Source organism: Myotis davidii, unplaced genomic scaffold (genome assembly GCF_000327345.1).
Source record: "Myotis davidii unplaced genomic scaffold, ASM32734v1 scaffold269, whole genome shotgun sequence".
NCBI classification, from domain to species: Eukaryota; Metazoa; Chordata; class Mammalia; order Chiroptera; family Vespertilionidae; genus Myotis; species Myotis davidii.
The window spans coordinates 6,316,582-6,323,596 of record NW_006383008.1 but is presented as its reverse complement, the minus strand read 5'-3'; the positions used below and the strand labels follow the sequence as shown (position 1 = coordinate 6,323,596).

The 7,015-nt window shown below is 38.8% G+C and overlaps 1 long non-coding RNA gene across 1 annotated transcript in view; it reads right to left on the bottom strand.

Annotated features, from left to right (window-relative positions):
• The window catches only part of LOC107181580, a 17,038-nt gene extending 13,359 nt beyond the window's left edge, over nt 1-3,679 (bottom strand). Inside the window, exons 1-2 of the long non-coding RNA XR_001512240.1 lie at nt 3,350-3,679; nt 3,132-3,233 (exon numbers count right to left, since the gene is read on the bottom strand). This is a non-coding gene — a long non-coding RNA (uncharacterized LOC107181580). The remainder of the gene's footprint in view (nt 1-3,131; nt 3,234-3,349) is intronic.
• Nucleotides 3,680-7,015: the final 3,336 nt, after the last annotated feature.

Here is a 7,015-nt window from a genome sequence, read left to right as displayed (position 1 = left end):
GAGGATGACGGGGGGGGGGGGCGTGGGGGGGCGGGGGGTGGGGTGGGAACTGGGTGGAGGGGAGCTATAAAGAAAGAGGAACAAATGTAATAATCTGAACAATAAAGATTTAATAAAATAAATAAATAAAAATAAAAATAAAAAAATAATAAAGGAACAAACTACTAATACATACAACTACTTGGGTGAACATCAAAATCATTATGCTGGGTGAAAAGCCAGACAAAAAGAGACTATATTCTGTAGGATTAAATACTACAGAATGCCAAATAATTATAGTTATAGAAAGCAGATCAGTAGTTGTCTGGGGAGTGAATGGAGAAAAATTGAATTATCAAGGGACAGAAAGAAACTTTTAGAATTGGGGAAACTCAATCTTGAATATGGTGGTTTCACAGGTGAATACGTTTTACCAAAACTTAACAAAGTGTACACCTAAATATGTGCAATATGTAAATTATACTTCAACTGTTGAGTATTTAAGAGTTTTAAAATCATTGGTCCCATTGAAAACAAACCTGTTCCTAATTCCATTGGATTTTTTATTGAAATTAAATAAATAATCTACACATACATATAGCTATAATATCAAATTGTTTCCTTATTTAGGAAAATGTTAAATTTAGAATCTTGTTTTATATTATACATGAAGACGCTGGTTTCTTTAATTCTTCTTATTTCCTGTTACATGTTTTCTTCAGTACTTTATAGTTTTATTGCAATTGTCAGTATAATTTAAAAAAATCTCACTCCTACTTCTAATTATTATTTTATAGAGAAAAACTACTGATTTCAATACATATCACAATCACTTTATCAAATTCTATAATTCCAGTAGAATTTAAATAGAATCTTGTGAACTTTCTATACAATTTTACAGTCTGCAAACAAAGACAGTCTTGTTTCTTAATTTCTAGTGTTTATACTAATTATTCTACTTTGGGGCCTTTTTTCATTAATTAAAACTTTAAAATGCTGAATGAAGATAGTGCATCTCTGTTTTGTTTCAGATTTAATTAAAATGTTGCAGATTTAATTAAAATGACAGTCATTGATTTAATATGCTGTTGGTTTAGATGAGTGGCTTTTATTAAGTTTGGAAAATTACATTTTAATCCTTCTATTTTATTTGTAAGTATTAGCAAATGTCCTTTAGGCATCTATTGATATAACTGTACAGCTCCTTTAAATTGTTTATATAATGAATTACACTGAGATTTAAGAATGTTGCATTTTTCTTATAAACTTTACTTCTAGGTATATCAATCTTTTAATGTTTTGACACTCTCAATTTGCACAGATTTATACAGCTATAATAGAACTATATCATACTTTTTAATGGCTATATAATATTATATAGAATAGCTCTACTAATTCAACCCTGATGACTAATTCCTATTTAGGTTGCCTTTTTATACTCAGTGTTATGATAAACACAATTGTAGAATAGTATACCTCTAAAATAATTTCTAATTTCACCTTTACTTGCTTTGCTTCCTCCTTTGGTGGGAAAGACAAAGTTCATATACTCAAAATTTTTTGATTTTCTGATATTCAGGTATACCTTCTTATATAGAAAGGCAGCTTTCTCTCCACCCCCCGCTCCCTGCACTTATCTAAAAACATTCTGAGTTGGCTTTCCATTGTTTTTGAAAACGCTATCTCTGCATCTTTCCAAATCTTATCCTTTCCTCCATGCTCCTATTTTGTGTGAATCCCAGGGGTATGGCAGATTTTTACCTTTCCCTGACTCATTAATGATTCTGACTCCAATTCTGAAGTGTGGGTTCCCTGCCTACACCGAGCAATTCTTAGACACCACCTGGGTGCCCTACAAGTCAACTCAATTCTGACACTATCTACTCAGAGATAACATCAGATTCCTTAGGTTACGGATTCAGTCGCAAGCGACTGCACTCCCCCACATCCCAATTCAGACACCAAGCACAAATCCAGGTTGTCACCTGTGCTTCTTTTTGATGGATCAGCTGCAGTGGTTCTCAACCTGTGGGTCGCGACCCCTTTGGGGGTCGAACGACCCTTTCACAGGGGTCGCCTAAGACCATCCTGCATATCAGATATTTACATTATAATTCATAACAGAAGCAAAATTACAGTTATGAAGTAGAAACAAAAATAATTTTATGGTTGGGGGTCGCAACATGAGGAACTGTATTTAAAGGACCAGAAGGTTGAGAACCACTGGATTAGAGGTTCCAAAGACCCCCTCCTTGGATTCAATTAATTTGCTAGTGCAGCTCACTCAGAGAAACATTTTACTTACTAAATCACCCTTTTATTATAAGAGGATGTAACTCAGGAACAGTCAGGTAGAAGAGATGCATAGGGTAAGGTGTGTAGAAAGTACAAGAAGCTTCCATGCTCCCTGTTGTACCACTCTCCCAGGTCCTCCACGAGTTCACTGACCTGGAAGCACTCCTAACCTCGTCCTTTTGGGGTTTTTATGGAGGCTCCATTACACAGATAGGATCCATTCAATCACTGACCATTGGAGACTGACCTCAATCTCCAGCCCCTCTCCCCTCCCCTGAGGTCTGGAGGAGGCACTAAAAGTTCCAACTTTCTAACCTGTAGTTGGTTCCCTGGTAACTAGTCCCCACCCCTGCACTACATGGAGGGAGAGGGGGTGGGCTTTCCGAAAAGTCACCTCATTAACAGAACAAAAGACACCTTTATTACTCTCACCTTAGGAAATCCCGAGGGTTTTTCCGAGCTGTGTGCCAGGAACAGGGGACAAGACCAAATACATATTTATTATAACTTACAATATCACACGCATCCTTTTAGCTTTCACAGTACTAGATGTGTTAGGATCTAAAAAATTTATGACCGCTATTCTTTATATCCACTCCATGGTGTAGGTATTCTCAAGTTTGTGCAAAAGACTTGCTTGGGAAACTGGGTACAAAAAGTTTATCCCTGGGTCATATCTTATCACTGTGAAGCAGAATTTGAGGGTGGGCCCCCCACAATGAGCATTTAAAAACCCCAAAAAACTTAAAGCCACTATAGTTCTGAATCAGTTCCCCTCTCTTGTTGGGACTGTGCTTATCCTCATCAAATCTTCTGGGAGAACCTTGGGAATCCCCGCCCCTCAAGCCCAGCCCTACCTGCAGGGATCCAGGTTGGGGCCAGTAGTGAGGGAAAGTTCCTGCCCTTGTAGTTTTCTTGCAGGGGCTCCAATTGTGGCCATGGCAAAGGGCCCTGGGCTCCTGCCAAAGAAACATGGGTAGAGTTATATGGGTAAGGTGGTCTTCCCGCCTGGTTTTTATTTTTACTGGGCAGCATACAATAAAAAGGGAAAGAACTTTTAAAAGAGTAAAATCACCACAATGTCAACATCTGAACAACATCCACTTCATTTTTCTGTTTTCTCTCAGTCCTTGTTGGAATATTTGGGGGCATTAGTATCTCATTTCCATTAAAGACCAAATAGACTTTCTTGAATGGGCTTAGGAACCTAGCTCTCCTCCTCTTTGTTAAGTCCACAAGAAAATACAAGTTCTAAACAGATTTTTATAGGCCTTGAATCTAAGACGTGGGTTTGAACTGGAGTCCGTCATTTACCATACTAGCTGGGTAAGTTTTCAAATATCTTTGGGCTTCTGTTTACCTCTAAAGCAAGGATAACATTTAAGAAATGCCTGATGTTATATCCGATAAGGGTTTAATCTCCAAAATTTATAGGGAACTCATACAACTTAACAAAAGGAAGATAAACAACCCAATCAAAAAATGGGCCAAGGAACTAAATAGACACTTTTTCTAAAGAGGACATACAGAAGGCCGAGACATATGAAAACATGCTCAAAGTCACTAATTATCTGAGAGATGCAAATCAAAACGACAATGAGGTACCATCTCCCACCTGTCAGAATGGCTATCATCAACAAATCAACAAAGGACAAGTGCTGGCGAGGATGCGGAGAAAAAGGAACCGTCATGCATTGCTGGTGGGAATGCAAACTGGTACAGCCACTGTGGAGAACAGAATGGAGTTTCCTCAAAAAACTAAAAATGGAACTCCCATTTGACCCAGTGATCCTAATAAATCAGAAACACCAAACGGAAAGGATATATGCACCCCTATGTTCATAGCAGCACAATTTACAATAGTAAAATTTGGAAACAGCCTAATGCCCATCAGCAGATGAGTGGATTAAAAAACTGTGGTACATCTACACAATGAATACTACGCTGCTGTAAAAAAAGAAAATCTTACCATTTGCAACAGCATCGATGGACCTGGAGAGCATCATGCTAAGTGAAATAAGCCAGTTGGATAAAGATAAATATCACATGATTTCATTCATTTGCGGAATATAATGAACAGCATAAACTGATGAACAAAAATAGATCCAGAGACATAGAAACATCAAACAGACCATCCAATCTCAGAGGGAAATCAGGGTAGGGAGGGTAAGAGAGCAACCAAAGGACTTGTATGCATGTATATAAGCATAAGCCATGGACACAGACACTAGGGGGTTGAGGGCATGTGCTAGGGGATGGGAACGGTCAGAGAGAGGTCAATGGGGAGAAAAGAAGATATATGTAATACTTTAATTTAATCTATATATATAAAAGGCTAAGAGACCATCCAGCCGGTAGCTACAACACACAATTACCACTGGGGGCAGATGCTCCAACCGGTAGCTATGATGTGCACTGACCACCAGGGGGCGACACTCAACACAGAAGCTACCAAGCTGCAGTGACTTGGCAGTGGCAGTTCTCAGAACCAGAGAGGAGGGAGCCAGATTCTGGGGTGGTTCACCCGAGAACCACCCTCTCGAAATCTGGGGCCCCTTGGGGGATGTCAGAGAGCCGGTTTCGGCCAGATCTCCGCAGGCCAGGCCGAAGGGCCCCACCTACTAAAGGACCCTGCTCACTCCGCAGATGCCCTTAGAGCCCTGGCACCGCCCCAGGTGCAGCTGGCAGGGGAAGGACTGCGGAGGTTAGCTCCAGGGCGTGTCCGGCCCATCTTGCCCAGTCCTGCCCTGCCAGCCACCTTCTAATTAATTTTCTTTCAATGTGCATGAATCCGTGTACTGGGGCACTAGTAAAGAAAAAAAAAATGCCTGAAACAGTATACTCTTAGTAAATGTTAATTCCATTGTTTATAATAGTATTTCTAAGTTTATTAAACTTTTTTCCTCGTATGGCTTTTTCTCTCATAATGGGTTGTTCTACCAAAGTTTCTTTCTTCCTTTCTTTTTTGCTTAATCCCTTGACCTCTTTCACCCAGCCCCCCCTCCAACTCCCCTCCCATCTGACAACTGTCAGTTCGTTCTCTGTAACTTTCATTCATTTAATTTCGATACAACTGAAAGCTGTTTTCTAAGGTCAATTATCTAAGGTTATTGAATACCTAAATCACTTCAAGTCTACTTCCCAACTAGTGTTCCAACTAAAGTGCTCCAAATTCACATTTTGAAGTTTTATTTTTCCAAGCTGCATCAGTTATAAACTCAGCAAAATCTTAAGTACTGTACACCATATTGGTCAGATTTTGATACTAATGAAATGGAAATTACCTCACATTCTTATGAGGCCAGCTTTTCCTAATCCTCCTTTTATTATGAAAAAGTGTGGACAGATGATTCAGAGGAGACAGTGGCTACCTTTTATCCCACCTCTAAGTTAGGCACATGGCTATATTATACAGACATTTCCTTGCATCCCTGAGGCAGGATGGCCATGGGACATGCCATGGTAAATGGATGTGAACCTATGCTCTTCTTGACATCATAGATTAACAGTGACCAGAGTCCACTTCCATAAGATTCTGCTTAAAACAGATGATGGAAAGACAGACTCGGGCACAAGTTTTGACTGTAAGGAGCCTATTTTCCCACCTGTGAAATGGGAATATCATTTGACTACCATGTGACTAAAATGGATATGTAACTTGGCATTAGCCATAGCAGTTTGGCTTATTGTGGGTGTTCAATGAAAATTTGTTACAGGCATGTTAATGAATGAATGGATTTACTAAAATAAAGGTGGACACATGCACCCACACATGTTGGTTGGGGGGGGTCTAGTAGGTTGGTAAAGGAATAAAATACTTAATGTGATTTAGATAAATTACAAAAAATCAGTTTTCTAATCAGAAGAATCACTTAGCAGTACATGCCATTCTGTACTTCATTCAAAGAATTCACTGAGATTGTGAAGAAATCAATAAACTATTCCTAAAAAACAAATGAAGAAATTTGGAGAAAAAATCACATTCAATACCCTAGAACAGCGGTCGCTAACCTTTCAGACCTCACGGACTACCAGTGGTCCGCGGACTACCAGTTGGCAACCGCTGCTCGAAAGGTTTCCTTAAGTCAGCGGTCGCCAACGTTTCGGACCTCATGGACCACCAGTGGTCTGCAGATCACCAGTTGGTGACCACTGCCCTAGAATACTTCAGCAAAAATAGTCAAACATTTGTAACAACACTTACACAAATATCTTCAATATGCCGCTTTAAGGTAAATTTTTAAACATTATTTATTTAAATTAAAATTTTCTCAATTACAGTTTATACTCAATATTATTTTATATTAGTTTTAGGTGTACAGCATAGTGGTTAGACAATCATATGCTTTACAAAGTGCTCCCCTAACATTTCCAGTACCAAACTGGCACCATACATAGCTATTACAATATTATTGGCTATATTTTCTATGCTGCACTTTACATCCCCATGACTATTTTGTAGCTAACAATCTGTACTTCTCATTCTCTTCACCTTTTACCACTCCTCAAATTCCCCTCTCCTCTGGCAACCATTAATCTGTTCCCTGTATCTATGAGTCTGTTTCTATTTTGTTTACATCGCTCTTTAGATTCCACATATAAGTGAAATCATATGGTATTTGTCTTTCTCTGACTTATTTCACTTAGCATAATATATCTAGGTGCATTATGCTGTCCCAAATGGTAAAATTTTATTTGTCTGTTTAATTATCATTTGAGGATGTTTTCGCTGATAAGAGAG